This window comes from Mesoplodon mirus (genome assembly GCF_964341445.2).
Source record: "Mesoplodon mirus genome assembly, chromosome: 6".
Taxonomy (NCBI): Eukaryota; Metazoa; Chordata; class Mammalia; order Artiodactyla; family Ziphiidae; genus Mesoplodon; species Mesoplodon mirus.
In genome coordinates, this window is record NC_138982.1 from 48,218,761 (window position 1) to 48,239,106 (window position 20,346).

Sequence of the window (20,346 nt, forward strand, 5' to 3'; positions counted from 1 at the left end):
TGTCTCTGGGCCTTTGTGCTTGTGGTGTTGGAACACGCTTTCCCTAGGTACCCACATGGCTCGTTCCCCCAATACTTTCTCCTTTCAGCTCAGATCTCATCAGCAAGGTCTGCTCTTACACCCTTTATGTAGTAGCATACTTAATTCTTCTTATAACCTCTGCCCCCTTGCAAACTCTGTTCTACATAACCTATTAACTTTTTTCGTAGTACTGTTACCAAAACATATATTTATTTGTTTTTGCTTATTGTCTGTCTTCTTTCCCTAGAATGAAGCTTTGTGGGGCCGTGGATTCTGCTTTGTTCTTGCAGTGGATCCTCAGTAAACATTTGCTGAATGAATGATAAAATGATTGAACAGATGAGTTATTGCACATAAAGAGGATTTCAAAATTACTTCCTTCTTTACTTCAGACTGAGACAGGACTCACTAACACATTTCCAGAACAGAATGCAAATACTTTCACGTTCAGCATCTCTTTCTATTATTTGCTTTTACATCTTTTCTATTACATTTTAGAATCTTTGGGAGTTGGTGACCCTGTTGTATTTATTTCTATATCATTTCCTTCCATCCTCCACTCATTCTCTCAGTACTGGGTAGCACATAGTGGGCTCTCATACTTCCATTAAGCAGAACAAACGGACACAACCAGCATAGCTTTTTTTGTTGTCTGACCTAGTCAGGGAGTGTCACAGGACTGTGATATTAAATTTGAGATGGTAATGCTATATATACCATACATATTTTCAAGTATTAAAAAAAATCTGTTGAGTAGTTCGGGGTGTTTCTCTTCTTGCTCATAGAAATATCTAAATACATGTCATTTCCCAACCCCTGCTCCTTAGCCTCAGGCACTGTAAAGCTAGAGCTTCTGAGTCTTCTGCAAAAGAAAAGTTTCTGAATTATGTCAGCATTGAAAAGTTGGTGGGATCTGTGTTTAGCTTTCTTTAAAAAGCAATTCTGAGAGGCAACATTTCTTTGATGAGCCATTATGAGCCACCCTTTCTCAAGTGAGATTCTCTGAAGAAGTGTTTAAATGTTAGCCTCATTTTTGTAAACGTATGCACAGTAGCTCTTTCATAGAACGAGAATGATTTTCCTGGATCAAAGATTTGCTTGAAAATCGTTCTTTTATTAATGGTGAAGTGTCTATTTTGTTACAGTGAAATTCTAAGAACTCACTATAGAAATTAATAGATACATTTTTTAAAAACCCAAATGCATTGTGCTTCCTATGTAAAAATGATGCTTTGGACCTTGCATCAATGTCTTTGGCACTTTGAGCTGTTTTGTCAACAATGCTATTGAAGCCACCTGTGAAAGATGGCTGCCTGGGGCTGGGATGTAGGTGCTGGTCTTCCTAAAGAGTAGATGTATGTTTGAATTTAATTGCTAAAAGCTGGATGCATGCCTGGGAGACATTCAGGAAAACTGCTTCTTGCCACTTTCTAGTTATGCCTGTCATTTATTCTTTCTGGATTTCATCTCTACAGAAAAAGTGTTTAAAAAATTCCAAGATCCTAAATAGTTAGACATCTAAGTGTTTTTGGGTTTCAGACTCCCCAAAGCAACTTTATCAATCATATCCATAAATTTCCAACTTTCAATATGCCCTAACTAGAAGATTAAATGATAGTTTTGTAATGATGAAAGTAATTACCTTAAGAGTATGCATAGGCTGTCCCATAATATATGTCAGTTTACTGAAAGCGACTATGTATTTGACTTGTTTGCTTTTACTCTAAAGAATGGCTGTAATAACCTGTTGGATCATGCAGCAAAGAGCAACTGTAACAGGATCCTCTTCCTGTTGACAGAAGGTCAACGTGGCTGTTCTTGCTGTGCTGACTGACATCTCTGTTCTGAGTAATAATTAGGTATCTTTATACCTTTGCTTGCTTCATCAGAAACATTCATTATTGACTGAGGCAGAAGAAGTGGAGGCCACACCTGAAGGTTGGGGACATGTTTCCAGGGACATTATCGGACTATCAACAATTTTGCCATCTGTTCCTCATCATTTACAACAGTTCTCATCTGTTTGTTTGCTTGTTTTTAAAGGGGAATGAGCAACTCAAGGACCACATTATTTTTTCAGAGCCTTGGATTTTTATTTTCTGAGGCCATCTTAGACTGCCCTTGTACAAAGGCTGTGAGTGAATTCAACTTTTCAGAAATGCAAAATGCAGTTTGGGGTCTATTTCATGTCTTAAGTCACTTGGCTCAATTTATCTCCCTGCCCCAACATGTCAATATCTATACAGTTATTTTTGTAAACTTACCCTTATAAAAATACATAATGAAACTGATACCATAATGTCTCATCAGTAAATCTCTAAGGTGGTGATAAGGACCTTTAATGATCCACTAAACATGCCAGGTACCAGATGAATCCAGGAACGTGATACCTAACTGTACTCAGTTACCCAGGACAGAAACCTGGCTATCATCCTTGACACACTCCTCTCCTGTACTCCCCACAACCCAATAATCCCCAAGTCCTGTTGGCTTGTCCTCCTGCACATGCATTGAAGTGACTCTCATCATCTCTATGTCAATTATTATAGTCATCATTTGGGTCTTAACCCCTACTCTCATAGTCTCAGTGCCCTTTCAGTTAATCATCCAAACTAAATTAAAAACTAAACTTTCTAGAGTGCAAAACAGTTTCTGTCATTGTACTATTTAAAGTCTCTACATAGATTGTGATCACCATCAGAGAATAGTTCCTGGCACATAATAGGTGCTCAGTACACACTTGTTAAATGAAAAAAAGAATCCTTTAAGAGAAAGCCCAGGATTCTTAGCATGACCAATAAAACTGCTACTTCTATACTATGTATTCCACCTATGGTATACAAGGGGGTTTTTAGGTAGTTCACTAACAGATATATCTACTTTAGTGTTTATGTATTTATTTTTTATGAGTTGCTATCTGTTATTGACAAAGGTTGCTGATTTTCCATTTATAGAGATGTTATAAAATGTACTTTTTACATAAACATCTTAGGTTATGATAGCAACTTCACTTAAAGAAAGAATATTAAATAAAGGGCAAAAAAGGTGAAATGGGGCCAAGGCCAATATTGAGAAGCCAGCACAGTAATCATAGCCCCCTTCCACTGAGTTGTAATTATTTGCTCACATATTTGTCTTCCCTACTAGACCATGAGTTCCCTTTCACAAGGTGGCCATGTGGGAAAAGAAAACTATTCTCTGAGTGAATGAAATCAAGCAAATTCAATTTGGATAATGCCAGGACAAGAGCCTAGGATAATGGTAGTATTTAGACAAAATGGCAATGTCAATAAAGACAGCGTCTTCAATATCCAACCTTTGAAGTATTTCAGTGGACTATTTAGACATGCTTTTTCGAAACTGGTTCAAAACAAGTTTTTTAGGCAGTATATACAAAATACCAAATGGTTTCAGTGGAAAGTGAAGAATTCAAATATTTGAATGGTTAGCTTTCACACTATATACTAAACACCCAAATCATAGAAACCATTTAGAAGATTGAATCTTTAGCTTATACCATAGTTTTCCTCTTTTAATCTCTATTTGTGATAAGCATATATGGTTGGTTCTTTTTAACTAAAAATTGTTCTATAAAATAGTAGTTCTGAATTCTACAAAGTAGATTAAAAGTGAAAACACAAGATGCAGACAAGATGTTTTTCAAAGTGCTTTTGCTTGTGGATTTCATTTGCTTTCACTGCTGTTTTTTTCCCTTCTCCAAATTCATATAGACTTGCAGGGTACAAGAGCTCAAGGGATCTTGCTGATAGTCTGACGTTCTCATTTGGTCAGTAAAAACACTGGTGTGAGAGAAGTTAACATGCCTGTGCTTGAACTGACCTCCTTCCTTAAGTGGGTAGTCTCTGTTTGCCTTATTAAATGAGCTGAATGAAGACAGGTATATATAGAGCTCTGAACATTTTTTCCCTTAATGGTACATTTCTGTAAACAGGTTACTTTCCAGAATTTCTTCAGCATATCACCATGCTATGATGATGGTATGCCACTATAAAACTCTTCTAGTTGCAGAATTTACCAAAAAGTAGGTCTTTCTAGCAACTTTACCATAGGCATTGAATCAGTGAATCAGTGAAGTAAGAGGCAGAAATTTGCTGTCAAAAGAGGGTCTTACCTACTAGAGAATGGACTTGAGGATACGGGGAGGGGGAAGGGTAAGCTGGGACAGAGTGAGAGAGTGGCATGGACATATATACACTACCAAACGTAAAATAGATAGCTAGTGGGAAGCAGCCGCATAGTATAGGGAGATCAGCTCAGTGCTTTGTGACCACCTAGAGGGGTGGAATAGGGAGGGAGACGCAAGAGGGAAGAGAGGGGGCTTCCCTGGTGGCGCAGTGGTTGAGAGTCCGCCTGCCGATACAGGGGACACGGGTTCGTGCCCCAGTCCGGGAAGGTCCGGGAAGATCCCACATGCCGCGGAGCGGCTGGGCCCGTGAGCCATGGCCGCTGAGCCTGCGCGTCTGGAGCCTGTGCTCTGCAACAGGAGAGGCCACAACAGTGAGAGGCCCGCGTACCGAAAAAAAAAAAAAAAAAAAAAAAAAAAAACGGAAGAGATATGGGGATATATGTGTATGTATAGCTGATTCGCTTTGCTATAAAGCAGAAACTAACACGCCATTGTAAAGCAATTATACTCCAATAAAGATGTTAAAAAAGGGGGTGGTCTTAATGGACAACTCCATCAATTTCTGTAAGGTGCTAGGAAGAAACCTAATACAGTTCTTGTTGAATAAATATAAGAATTATTACTTTCTTAAAAGAGTCAAGTGATTTGGAAATACAATTCACTCTCTGATCTGGTAGGAAAACTGCTCTCAGGAATATTTCATGGTTTAGGTTAAGACATTTATTTCCATAAAGAATTTCAGTTGACATATTTTAAATACAGTATCACTGAAGTGAGTTCAAGGTCCCAGAAGTGTTTTTGAGAAATGGACAACAGTGTATTTATCTAGAACTCTTCCTAACTGGGTAACTTGGACCATGATGTAGAACTGGGTGTTTTACTGGGGGCCTGTTAAGCAGCTGCTCACGGCTTTCTTGGTTTACTCTGCTTTTCCATCTGTTTTACCTGTTTCTATTTCTGAATAATTTATTTTGCCATCTGCATAAACAGAACACCTGGCTGAAGGCTAACTCTTACACCTAAATAATTTAGAGAATATAACCTCTTTAGTCTTTATTGGATAATGTAATGACTTTCAAGAACAAAGCCCTTAAATAAATAACTCTTAGGTACATTCCTAGTGTTTTAATGATAACACTAACGGTTTAAAAGGTTCATATTAATCTATTTTTTAGATTAAAAATTGCCTCAAAATTTTGTTTTTATTGTTTTCATTAAGATATCAATGCTAGCAGTTGTTTTGGCTTTTATGTTTCTTGCTGGTGTGTTTTCTATGTCTTCATTTACAAGAATCATTGTTTGTAGATGATTATGACTTTATTATATCCTAACTAAAAAGCTGCTCAACTTTTGACTGCCTGTGAGAAATAGCAGTAAATTCATGTGCTTTTTACAGCTTAGTTCAGTAAATGCTTAGTTCTCTATTAGCAGATACGCATGGCATTACATAAGAAACATTTCATCCTGGATGATTTCTGCTTTTGCTGAGGTTATCTTGGTGAAGCAATTATTTTAAGTGTTTTTTCACTGTGAAAGGAAACTCAGTTGTGGCACAAATTTGTGAACTGAAGGCAGGCACTCAAGTTGAACTTCTGCAGATCAATTTATTAATAAATAATCTTATGAACTCTCAGTCATTCTAATTTCAGTTGACAACAAGAATGAAAGTATCTTATATCAAATCTCTTCTTAGCTGCTTGCTAGCTGAGTGACCTTAGGTGATTTACCCAAACTTTCTGGGCCTTGGTTTCTTCATTTGTTAAACAGTGATAATAATACTTATCCTATAGGCTTTTGTTAAAGTGCAGCATGTATAGCATTTAGGTATTGAATAAATGATACCTCTATTTATTATTCAAATTGAATAAATATTTAAGAATGGGTTATTCTGAATATCTTAGGTAAATAAGATTTAAATCGTTTTTTAAAATTAATAATTTTGACAAAATTCTAAAGTGTTTTACACCATTCCTTTAATTTTTATTCAGAATATACTGAACGTAAGTTTGATTAAAAAAGTATGGTTATCAATGTAAACAATAACTGTACTCTATATGCTATTTAGTACCTGTATAGAATAATTCAGCAATATTCACAGGCTAGTTAAGATACAGATTACTGTTTTTCCTGCTGTTACTGGCCCTGGATAATTTTCCCTTTTGAAGTTTTAGGTTTACTTTTTTAAATTTTATATCTTCTCCCTGGCTAACAGCTGTCTTTCCTTGCTGTAGCTTATAGGTTTGCCTGTAGCAGTTCCTTTCTCTCATTTTAATTTTCTGCTTATAATCTATTACAGGTTTGGAACACAAAGTTCTAAGGGATGGGTTTTCTTATGTGTATGTTTTAGAAGAATTTTGAGACATTTTGTTATTCATTGCCCAGTGGTTGTCAATTTGTGCTAGATAGTTTATTTCTGAATACTCAGAATGTATTGGCTTGAAAATTTACTATTCCACAGAGGCACTAAATTGTTTATTATATAAAGATATGGTTATTATATCAACTAGGAAAGAGAAATAGCAAATTCTCATTTAACCCAATTTTAAACACTTTTATAATTCAGATAACTAGAATAAGGCTAACAAAATCACAAGTCAAGAAGAAAGTTTAAGTTATGCTTGATACAGTTTTTTTATTGTATCTGAATTTATAGTATTCATATTTTTTGAAAAATGTTCATATTCATTGTGGAATTCCTACTATGAGGCAGGCAGTGTGTGATGTGATGAAAATACCAAAGGAATAAAAGATGTTTTGTATCTTTAAAACGTCAGCCTGGTGATGGCAGGATTGGGAGGAGGGAGGGCAGAGAGATAAACAAACAAAGTGTAGTATGAACTAGATACAAGTATGTGCATAACATAATTGAGGGCACAAAGGCAAGAATGATTCATTCTCCATTGTGGGGCCCGAGGAAGGAGGAGCACAGATGTAGAAATAGGCTTCCAGAGGACGTGAGATGTGCCTTAAATAATAATTTACTGTTCTTAAGTCCATCAGTCTGTAAATTGTATGTACAGACTGATGTGGTAAATTTAGAGGTTGAAGTGGTAGCTTAAACCATAGTTCATATAGCAAAAGTAACAACAAATAATTGCTATGGCTGGAAGGTAGGGTGTGTGTGTTGGGAATGGAGTAGTAGACAGATGAGACCATAAAGGTGGATCTATCATGAAGGACCAAAGCTGTGCCTAGAAGTTTTCATTTTATTCTGAAGCAGTGGGAGTCATGAAAGGCTTTAATCAGGCAACTAATATGATCAGATTTTCACTTTCCAAAGATGCTTCTGATGTAGTGTGTGAATGGAATGAAGCAAAAATAGAAGCAGAATGACAGATAATGGAGCTACGGCAGTAGTCCAAGAAAGGAATCATGCATCTTGAACTCAGGAAGTGAGAATAGAAGGATGGGTGGATTTGAGAGGTATTTAGGAGGTAGGAATCAACAGGACTTAAGGACTGATTAGATTTCGGAGGGTAAATGGGGATGGAACTTGTGAGGAAACCTCAGAGATGTAGAGTTAAGGACAACTCCCAGGTTCATGGCTGGAGTGACTGGGGGGCTGTGATACCTTTGACTGTGATGGAAAATAGAGGAGAACAAACTTTTTTTTTTAACATCTTTATTGGAGTATACTTGCTTTACAATGTTATGTTAGTTTCTGCTGTATAACAAAGTGAATCAGCTATATGTATACCTATATCCCCATATCCCCTCCCTCTTGCGTCTCCCTCCCACCCTCCCTATCCCACCCCTGTAGGTGGTCACAAAGCACCAAGCTGATCTTCCCATGCAATGCAGCTGCTTCCCACTAGCTATCTATTTTACATTTGGTAGTGTATATATGTCCATGCCACTCTCTCACTTCGTCCCAGCTTACCCTTCCCCCTCCCCGTGTCCTCAAGTCCATTCTCTACATCTACGTCTTTATTCCTGTCCTGCCCCTAGGTTCATCAGAACCATATATTTTTTTTAGATTCCATATATATGTGTTAGCATACGGTATTTATTTTTCTCTTTCTGACTTACTTCACTCTGTATGACAGACTCTATGTCCATCCACTAGAGGAGAACAAACTTTACAATACATTCAGTTTGAGAGATACAGAATTTGAGACACTTGTGGTCTAATTGGGTGCCTAATGCAGTATGCAGCTAGTATACCAGTTGGATAAACAGATGTGTATTACATTATGAAAGATCAGTGTTAAAATATATAGCTAACCAATAGCAAGATTCATCTAGTCAGTATTAGAAGCTAATCATACAGTGAAATAGACAAGGGAAGAATGAGTGGAGATATCATACAGAAGAATTCCAGGGGATTTCTTGTTCAAATAGTTCAACTCCCAAGTCTTTATGGCAGAAGATGGCACTTGAGGTATTTTTTGCTACCCAGATGTGGTTCTGAACTTCTTGAGGCTGCCACAGGAAAATAATGAAAAGGCAAGGGTATATCTTGAAAACAATCAAAGATGTTCTGGTTGGCTGTTCAAAAGAAGAGTCCTTGCAGAATATGCGGTAATGCTGATACTGCAGCCCCAGCATGATAGATGTATATCTATATGTATATCCATATCCATATTTATATAGATATGCATGCATATATAGATATACAGAAATGGGTAGGTGGACATATGTGAAAAAAGCACTATGATGTAGGGATGATTTTAAAAGATATTCGCAGTGAAAGTCTCCAGAAGGGTAATATCAGAAAGGGAATAAAAAGTAAAATCCTCATAAAAGGATAAAAATTATAAAGATTAAGAGTCGGGGCTTCCCTGGTGGTGCAGTGGTTGAGAGTCCGCCTGCCGATACAGGGGACATGGGTTCGTGCCCTGGTCCGGGAAGATCCCACATGCTGTGGAGCAGCTGGGCCCGTGAGCCATGGCCACTGAGCCTGCGCGTCCGGAGCCCATGCTCTGCAACGGGAGAGGCCACAGCAGTGAGAGAGGCCTGCGTACCGCAAAAAAATAAAATAAAATAAATTAAAAAAAAAAGATTAGGAGTCCAAGTGAAGTCACAGGGATGAACAAGTCAAAGCAGAAAGCAGATTTCCTAATTGAATCTTTCCATGGGCAATCTGAAGTGTTAAAAAGAGTAAGGAAAAAGGAGAAGGAATGGACACATCTGGGTATAACTGATACATAATGCTAGGGTGAAAACTTGGGTTTCTTCCACTAGTCTTGTTATTTTAAGTATTAAAAATCTCCTCTAAAGAAAAACAGAATCATTGAGCAGGTGTCCAGCACACATGGCAGCATGTTTCACTGGCTTATTGATCTATGACACAAAACTGTCATGTGGAATTTGTGCCTTTGACACGTGTGTGTTTTACACACACTGCTCCTGAATGCTTGTCTATAGTTCTTATTCATAACAACCTTTTAGCTTTGGAGGACTCAAAGGAAGGTGGCTTCCTTGTGGGGAAAGACAAATATCTCCACTCTTCCCCTTATCAATCCTCTGGCTCTTGCTGTCACTGAGGATCGTCAGCTCAAGATGTAACACCAGACTTCCCTTTAGGTGATGGGTCTTTGAACATATATTTCCAGATGAGCCAGGGAGGTCTACCCAAGAATGCAAGGTGGCTGAAAGAAAACTGGAGAAGCGATTTTCTTTCTCTTCTTGTCTGAGCTGTCTTACTGCAGCCAGTGTCATGCCACACCAGAGGATAAGGATTGGAAGAAGAGAGAAGACAGATGCAGGCAGATTGCCTTCACTCACCTTCATGGATCTGTGGAGAGGTGCTATCATCTCTCTGTGGGTAGATAACAGACCATTTTCCTCTTTGTGACAGAGGAGGAGATTGGCTAGATATTCTACCATCATGAAATTAGCTTTTTTTTAAATTTAATTTTTATTTTATATTGGAGTATAGTTGATTTTCAATGCTGTGTTAGTTTCAGGTGTACAGCAAAGTGATGCAGTTATACATATACATATAACCATTCTTTTTCAGATTCTTTTCCCACATAGGTTATTACGGAATATTGAGTGGAGTTCCCTGTGCTGTACAGTAGGTCCTTGTTGATTATCTATTTTATATATAGCAGTGTGTATATGTTAATCCCAAACTCCTAATTTATCCCTCCCCCACCTTTGGTAACCATAAGTTTGTTTTCAAAGTCTGTGAGTCTGTTTCTGTTTTATAAATAAGTTCATTTGTATCATTTTTTTTTAGATTCCACATATAAGTGATATCATATGATATTTGTCTTGCTGCGTCTTAACTTAGTATGATAATCTCTAGGTCCACCCAAGTTGCTACAAATGACATTATTTCATTATTTTTTATAGCTGAGTAATATTCCATTGCATATGTGTACCACATCTTCTTTATCTATTCCTCTGTTGATGGACATTCAGGTTGCTTCCATGTCTTGGCTATTGTAAATAGTGCTACAATGAACATTGGGGGGCAAATTATGGTTTTCTCCAGATATATGCCCAGGGATTGCTGGGTCATATGGTAGCTTTATTTTTAGTTTTTTAAGGAACCTCCGTACTGTTCTCTGTCTTGGCTGTACCAATTTATATTCTCATCAACGGTGTAGGAGGGTTCCCTTTTCTCCGCACCCTCTCCAGTATTTATTGTTTGTAGATTTTTTGATGATGGCCGTTCTTACTGGTGTGAGGGGTGCTGTTGTCTCTCTGTGGGCCAATAGCAGCCCATTTTCCCCTTTGTGACAGAGGAGGAGAGTGGCTAAGTATCCTACCATCCTGAAATTAGCTTTTAATTGAATTAGTAGTTGGAACCAAAACTGCTCATGGGTCTTGTGGTCATTGAGAGGTCTGTTAAGTCCTCTAGTTTATGTCATCTCTTTGGCATTTATCATTGCCTACCATGTACAGTTTTAAAGTTGAGATCTTTAGGCCCTAGAGTGTCTAAAACAATGCCTTGCACGTAATAAAAGCTCAATAAATATTTATTAAATGAGTGCATGAGTGAAGGATAAAGGCGTATCTAATTATGAATGGCAGGATAATTTTGTGATGGCTGGAGGTCTATTTGATATTTATCTTTTCAATCAAATTTTTATCATTAAAATGATTTTTTATGTCTTTGTTAACTTCAGTGATTCCCTTGATGTTCCATATTAGAAATACAACAAATAATGACAAAGACATAATTTTACCTCACAGTGTCAATATTTAGGTTAGTCTCTTACATTTTAAAGGGGATGCTCCAAATCTTTTGCAAATTCCCCTCATTCTAAAGGAAAAATGGCTACTACAAAGTGATGTAGTCTTGTATTCTTCCACGCCTACTTTATTAACTGTATGACACATTTTATTTTCTTCTAGGATATTAATTATACATATTCACCTTTCCTTTTGTATTTAAAAGCCAAGGGTCAGGAACTTGAAAGGAAACACTTTATTACAATTACAGAATAGTGAGAAAATGCAATGGTAGAGACTAAAATCTATCATGGTATTTTGGCTTCCTGCCTTCCTTTAATTTTACAATGGGGGGAAAATCAAGGTGAGACTTGATTCCCTTTAGGAGTCCCTTTCCTGTGTGCTCTGTGTCTAGCCAAGAGAGAGACTGACAGAATGATAACACTCAATGCCAGGCTCCCTTGCCCACTCAAAGACCCTCCCTCAGGTATCAGTTGCTTGGCTGAGCTTTGAGGTCAACTAGACACCTCCCCTGAGACTCACCTGGCCTGAGGGATAGAGCAACCAGAAAACCCTCTCATGGAGGGCAGCTGTTATCTGAGCTAGGATCAAAGTCCCCCTCTGTACTCCAGAAAAACATCTTCCAAACTGGGTCTCTTTTTCCACTATTCGAATGAATGTTGAATGAGTCCCCAGGGACAACAGTTGCTTTGCTTAGGAACAAGCTGTCAGAAATACTGTGCAATAAAAGTTCACCTCCTTTGAAAATCCTTTATGTTTGAGCATTTTTATTCATTGCCTCAAGGCCCGTCAGAAGTTAATCGAGAAATTAGGCAACAGGGAAATGTAGTGATTAATTTTTTGACCCTTTTCATTTGTGCTTCGAGTTTTGTTTTTCCTGAAGTATGACACTGCTTCACGCTGGAGTATTCACAGTATCCATGAAAGGCACTATGAGTATAAAAAGACATTGCTCAAACATTCAGTTATATATTTGGAAGCATTAAAGATAAGAAGTAACTTTCTTATTGATCAGATCTGGGTTGCAAAGTGATGAAGTTTCTTTTGCCTTATAACAAATCTTTTAGACCAGTCAATAATGGCGACCTTAAACTAGGTGACGTGCACGTTCTTAATGGAAGTATGGTAGTCCAGAAAGTGCTGACCAGAGGGTCAGCATGAATCATTCATTTAGCAATTCCAGATTTACAGAGACTCAAATATATCCAACGTGTTGCTTCAGTTTATTGCTAAACAAATAAACAGCCTTGGAGTGTAAACATCAAAATCTGGGACAATGTATCATTTACTGTATATTTCTAGCAACTACCACAGGCTTGGAACACAGTAGAGGTAACATGAAGATCTCTTGAGATGAACTAGATTGAGCATAGCTTTGATTATGTTGTTAGAATTAGAGAACCAGTGAACTGAACTAGGGGTAAAAATGTTGTAAGGACAAAATATATACCTGGGCCAAGCAGAGAGAAAGAGCATTTGGAAGTACACTTTTTAGATGATGCACTTGGAATATGTCCAGTCTTTTCAGCATGAATATAATTTTGCTGACGTTATAGTTATAGCCAGTTTTATTTGGTACATTTCAGGTTGCCAGTTTAAATTGATGTTTTTGGTAGCACTACCAGTGAGTAGGTGGGTGGGTCAGATATTTTAGTCATGGCACACACTATTGTACAGCCATCTGTTAAATTGAATGGATTATTTTGTTTATCAAGTTTCTTTGAATAGCAATTTCAGTTTTGTATCTTATTTCCTTCTTTGATGAGGGTATTGCCAGCAGATGCAAGCTACATATTGGCTTGAGTTTCTTGCAGTTCCCTGGCTAGCTTTTTTTTTTTTTTTTTTGCTGAGTTTTTTTTTCTTTTTCTTAGTACTTTTCTTCTCAACAAATGTGTCATTCTAAAGAAATTCAGCATTTTGAACATAATCTCCTAAAATTAACAGCCTCACAAATTCTTTTAAGAAACATTTCTTATGTTTCCAAGGTCATTACCAATAATACCACAATTTTCTCTTTTTTTCCCTTTTTTTGTCTTTATTTCTTGGTGGTTCCCCTCCCCCAACCCCTTATAAATAGCTAGTTCTTTTTAAATAACAAATGCTTTGAGACAACCCACTCTGGACGAGAGTTTGTGTCAGTAGACCAGAACACAAAACATCAGTATTAACCATTGAATCTGAATAACCAGGAAGTCAGATAAATCCAAAGAAGTATTATGGTAATCCTTGGCATTGTAGGGAACCAGGCACCTCTTGTCAAGACTACAAATCTGATGATGATGATAGTTAACACTTAACCAGCACTTGCTATGTGTCAAGTGTCATTCAGAATATCCATCTATCTATCTATCTATCATCTATCTAGCCACTTAAATCTCTCAACAACACTGTAAGGTAAGTATTATTCCCATTTCACATCTGAGAAAAGTGAGGTTACAGTTACTTTAAGTATAGCCCCCAAATTCAGAGTAAATGGCAGTCAGGGTTCAAACCTAGGCAGGGTAGCTCAAAATTTTTCACTTTTAACTCTATGCTATATTGCATGTATTACACAATAAAGGAGGGAGACAATAGTACAGACATACTGTTGCTATAGTCCTGGACTTTAAGTTGCTCGGACTAGTGGAAGATCAGAATTGGAAACAGGTTCATTTAATACAAAGAGAATAGAGAGGAAGGCTATGTGGGGATGGAGACTGCTTGAGGAAAGATCTCCGGAGATAGAAACCTGGCGAGCTGAGGGCTGAGTAGAAGCCCAGCAGGTGATTTCCAGGAGGGAGGAAGAACATGATTGGAGGCAGAAAGTCAGGACACCATAGTGTGGATGTGAGGAGAGTAGTCCTCACATGTGGTATCACTGGAATATAAAGTGGGAATCTGGATGATGGCAGAAGATGAACGTAGAGAGGTAGGCAGGAGTTTAGTGGGAGGTACTTGATGATAGGTTGTCTCCAAGGTCAAGACAAGAGTGTTTAATATGGCCTGCCCTTGGCAATATGGAAAACACAAGGCTGTCAGCACCTGCTTCTCCCTCTTGTCTGCTGCCAGAGGGAAGACACAGCATGTGGAACTTGTGACCAGATGCTCACTGTTCAAAGCTGTCCTCCCCATCCTCGTTCCACCTCGGAGCTTGGTCCCTGATGCAGGGCTGTGCAGTGGGAGGGGAATGCCTGGCTCCTTTGTCTAAACTCCACATCAACATTTCACTTCTGACCGCACCACCCTCCTTTTGGAATACAGTCTTGAGACTGCATGTTGGTAATCTCCCTGCTTAATGACACTGAACCTTGAGTAAAGTTCATTTCTCCTTTTTTTTTTTGCTGGTGAAAAATCACTGTGATTATGTTGGTTGAACATACATTCACTGGCCTGGTAGTTTGACTGAACTGGAAAATCAGCAAGAGTTAGCAATCTTGAGGAAGAAGCAAAAGGCTGAAGAATAAGAACAGGAGAGAGAGGTTTAAAAGACATTTTAAATGTGAGACACTGGCAAAAGCAAGATAGGGCAGTACTAAAAACAGATGATGGGACTTTAATATAGTTTAATAATGCCTTGTAGAGTTCCAAGTACTGAGTTATTGTGGTTCCAAGAGGTTTTTCTTACCTTTACTTATGGCACTTAATATCCCGTTCCACTGTAATTAACACGTCTCTGTCACTAGACTGTGAAATCCTCAAGTCTGATCTTATTCCTCTTTCCATATCGCCAACAATTATCATAGTGCTTGGCACAAAGTTATTACTCAATAAATGAGTGTTAAATAAAAAAACCAGTAGAGAGGTGCAAGAGAGATGTGGGCCTCATTTGTGTAGGTTGGGGGTTGTGCAGAGAGAAACAGAGGGTTTAGGACAGAGGAAATATACAAAACAATCAAAATGATGCAAAAACAGATAAAGAATTAGATTTTATAGCCTCTAGTTGGTTTATCTTTATCTCTCTCTAAAATAAACATTTTTAGACTTTATTTTGGGGGGCAGTTTTAAGTTTACAGAAAAATTAAGCAGAAAGTACTGAGAGTTCCCATATACTCCCTCTCTGCCTTCCTCAGTTTCCCCTGTTAGTAATGTGTTGCTGTGGTACATTTGTTATAACTTATGAACCAATATTGATACATTATTATTAACTAAAGTCCATAGTTTACATTGGGATGCACTCTTCGTGTTGTGCAGTTTTATGGGTTTTGTCAGAAACATAACGTCACGTATCCAACAGTACAGTATCATAGAGAATAGTTTCACTGTCCTAAAAATCCCCTGTGCTCCACCTATTCATCCCTTCCCCTTTCCCCTAAACCCTGGAAACCATTGATTTTTTTAAACTGTTCCTATAGTTTTGCCTTTTCCAGAATGTCATATGGTTGGGATCATACAGTATGTAGCCTTCTCACACTGGCTTCCTGTACTTAGCAATGTGCATTTAAGATTCCCCCATGTCTTTTCATTGCTTGACAGTTCACTTCTTTATATTGCTGAATAATATTCTAATATATGGAAATACCATGGGTTGTTTATTCAGTCACCTATTAAGGGACATGTATGTTGCTTCCAGGTTTTGGCAATTATGAATAAAACTGCTATAAACATCCATGTGCAGGTTTTGGTGTGAATGTAAGTTTTCTACTCATTTGGGTGAATATCTAGGCGTGTGATTGCTGGATCATATGTTAAGACTAGGTTTAGCTTTGTAAGAAACTGCCAAACTGTCTTCCGAAGTGGCTATACCTGTTGCTCCACATCCTCACCAGTATTCAATGATGTCACTGTTTTGGATTTTCTCCATTCTGATAGGTATGTGGTAGTATCTTGTTGTGTTTTAATTTGCAGTTCCCTCATGGCGTATGATGTGGAGCATCTTTTCCCATGCTTGCTTGCCTTCTGTGTATCATCGTTGGTAAGGTGTTTGTTCAGATCTTTTGCCCATGTTTTATTGGATTGTTTGTTTTCTTATTGATGAGTTTTAAGAGTTCTTTGTATATTTTGGATACAAGTCCTTTATCAGCTATGTGTTTTGTAAATATTTTCTCCCAGCCTGTGCCTTGTCTTTTCATTCTTTTAACAGTGTCTTTTGCAGAGTAGAAGTTTTTAATTTTAATGAAGTACAGCTTACCAATTTTTTTCTTTCATCAATTGTGCTTTTTGTATTGTACCAGAAAATTCATTGCCATACCCAAAGTCACCTAGATTTTCTCTTATGTTATCTTCTAGAAATTTTATACTTTTGTATTTTATATTTAGGTCTATTATTCATTTTGAGTTAATTTTTGTGAAAGGTGTGAGGTCAGTGTCTAGATTCATTTTAAACTAACCTATTTGGTTGTTCTTTTGTTTGTTTTACTGTCCTTGTAATATTGGTTCTGTTTTTTGGTGCAAGCCTATTCCTCCCTGATTGAGTAAGTCTGTTTGTTTCTAAAATATGATATGATCTTCAACAGGCTAATATATTTTATTAGCCTCATCATTTTACTTCCCAAAGGCGCTGTCATGAAATGTGTCTGTTTGAGTAATACACTTAATCTCTTTTTTTCTTGCATTTTCTAAGATGTAAAAATGGGGGCAATCTTAAATATTGGACAGGTAGTGAAAGGATTAAATACCAGAGCTTAAGGGATGAGAATTATATTTACTGAACACTTACTATATTTTGGGCACAGTTCTAAGAATTTAAACATATCTCATCTAGTTCTTAAAGTTGTCTCTTGGAAGTGTTTATTCCCATTTTGTCAGTGACGAAGCACAAAGCTCAGAGAAATTCCAAAAACAGGAACTAGAATTTGAAACCGATTTGACCAACACCAAAGTGTCTGCTCACTTTTTATTTGCCCATACCATTTTCCTCTCAGGGACTCAGAAGGAAAGCTTGGAAAGAACTCATCTTTCCTTGAGCTGAAACTTAGAAGGTTTTGGAGGTTGTGTTAGATTTTTGTCAAAAGAAGGGAGAGGAATAAGACAGAAAAGAAATTATTGTAATGGATCTCACAAATATTCATTCATTCACGCATTCAAACAGCATTTACTGAGCAGCCACTATGAGTTAGGCATGAGCAGCCACTGTGAGCATTTAGTGAGGAGAAAGTGACTGTGGTCTAGGGCTTAGGGCGGGGGGCGCTGGACTCAGGACACTGTCCTCATCTACCTCCAGCAGAGGCTCTGCTTCATCCTATGGAAGTAATGTCAATCCTTAGTGCAGAGTTGAAGAACCCCAGACTGGAAAATGCCTGAGCCTTTGCCACCATAGAAGCAGATTTCCAATAGGTAGTGAAGATGAGCACGGACCCCTATGCCTAGGGCAGGTGATCGCAAGAAGCCTGGGTTCCCCCCTTCCACCACTCTTTTTTTGTTGTTGTTGTTTATTTTTGGCCGTGTTAGTCTGTTTCACATCAGAATTTTTCTACTTTCCGTTCTTCTGGGCACCACACAGAGGACTGCTTATTTGTCAAATGGATACAGGTCTGTGTTGGTTAATTTTATGGGTCAATTTGGCTGGACTAAGGGATGCCCAGATAGCTGACCAAACGTTATATCTGGGTGTGTCTGGGAGGATGTTTACCAAAGAGATTAGCATTTGAATTGGGAGACTGAGTAAAGAGGATCGTCCCCACCAATGCAGGTGGGCATCTTCCAATCCACTGAGTGCCTGAACAGAACAAAAAGTCAGAGAGTGGGAGAATTTCCTCTCTGCTTGAGCTGGAGCATCTATCCTCTCTCTGGCCCTTGATCTTTGATGCTCTTGGTGCTCAGGCCTTTGTACTCAGACTGAATTATGCCACTGGCTTTTCAGGTTCTCCAGCTTGCAAATGGCAGATCATGGAACTTCTCAGCCTCTATAATTGCATGAGCCAATTCCTATAATAATTTATATACGTGTATGTGTGTGTGTGTGTGTATCATTGATTTCAGGAAATGCCCTAATGCCAGATAGATAGATTTTTTTTTGTAGGGTATCCTCCTGCTCTCTCAAGTCCTTACCTTTGCTGGCCCTGTGTTATTGAGGTACATCCTCTGGAGCTTATGAGGCTGAGATTCCCATCATTTTTTTGTTCTAAGGAACATAGACTATATACAAAAAATTCTTTTCATTTCTTATAACTTTTAAATTATTCATATATATTATAGCATCTTAGGAAAATGTAAGAAATTTAAAAAGAACATAAAAATGTCTATATTCCAGCCCAGAGAATACTATTTGTTGATATGTACTTACTCCAGACTTTAGACAAACTCTCATACATATATGCCATACACATAATTTCTATTTTCATATTTTAAATTAATTAGGATAATTAAGTAGAAATACTGTTTTTGCACTGTTCTTTTTAGAAAGAAAATTATTTCCATTTACACGGACAATCCAACCTAAGCACACAGTTGAATTGGCCCTGACTGGCTGTTTCTTTCTACATATTTGAGATTTCTGATTACTCAACCCAGTCCTCCCTGGGCATATGAGTAACTCGAAACCCTCTCCTTCTAGACTAGCTTTAAGTAGTCATAATAAAACATGGATCTGAATAAATAAAACTCGAGAACTGGAGGGAAGAAATTGGAGGAGCAGAACTTGAAAAAATAATGATAATTCTTGAGAGCTGACTACTGTAGATCATTGTCCTGCAGGCTTTACCTGGTTGTTTTGAATAATGCTGCTGTGAATATTCTTATACAAGTGATTTATTTATGGGCATATGTTTTAGTTTCTTTTGAGTAAATATCTAAAGGTGGAATTGCTGGGTTCTTTTTCCAAAGAAGTTGTACCATTTTACACTTTCACCAAGAATGTGTAAGAAACAGCGCTGCTCCACAACTTCACTAACATTTATTGTTGTTGGTCTTTTATCATCCTGGTGGGTATGTAATGGTATCTCATTTTGATTTGAATTTGCATTTCCCTCATGACTAATGATGATGAACACCTTTTTGTGTGCTTATTGGCCTTTCATATATCCCTCTTTTGAAATGTCTGTTCAAGTTTTTTGTCTATTTTTTTAAATGGGATTGTCTTTTTATTATTGAATTGTAGGATGTCTTTATATATCCTCTGCCAGATATATGTTCTGTGACTATTTTCTTCCAGTTTGTAGCTTGTCTTTTCATTTTCTTAATAGTATCTTTTGATGAGAAGTTTTAAATTTTGATGAAGCTTAACTTACCTTTTTTTTCCTTTTATGATTATTGATTTCTTTTACCCGACTGAGAAGACTTTGCTAATCCCCACATCATGAAGATATTCTGCTATATTTTCTTCTAAAAGCTTTGTGATTTTAACTTCTACATTTTGACTTATGATCTGTCATGAATTAATTTTTGTTATGGTATGAAGTAGTGGTTTAAGTTTATTTTTTTATGTGAATATCCAGTTTTTCCAGCACCACTTATGAAAAGAATCTCCTTTCCCTATTGGGTTGCTTTGGTGCCTTTGTCGAAAATCAAATGACAGTTGTGGGGGTCTATTTCTGGGTGATTTACTTGGTTATCTGTTTTAATCCTATGTTATGCTGTCAAGAGATTGAATAAAATGTCCTCCATGATGCTGGGAACTTTGGTAAATGTAAAATGTGAAAGTGAATTGGGGGAACAGATAAGACAGTGGGAGAGAGGAAGAGAGAGTGAGATTGACAGAGAAAGGGAATAAAGTCAAAAAATTGGAAAAACAGCTGGCTTCTTGTTTCAACAAAAAGTAATTTATATTTTGTTCTACAATAAGCTGTAATGAGCAACAAAATCAAATTGATCGTAACAGGAAGAGTCTCTAGGTGTTCTTTTGTTTTTGTTTTAATGTAATTGCTAAAAGGTGGGAAAAGACTTCTATTCAGTTGATTAGGATTAATTCTATAGTGGGAAAGGGTTAGGCTGATTCTTCTTACTTGTTTGCATTTCAGTGATAGTGGACATAAAAACTAAATACTGGGTTTCATCCTCTCCTGCTGAAATGGACTCTATGGCCTATGGAGTCGATGGTATAAATATATTGAACATTGAGACTAACTTGCTTTCCTGAACCCCAAACACCAAATTACATCTGGAGGTATAGTAAAAAG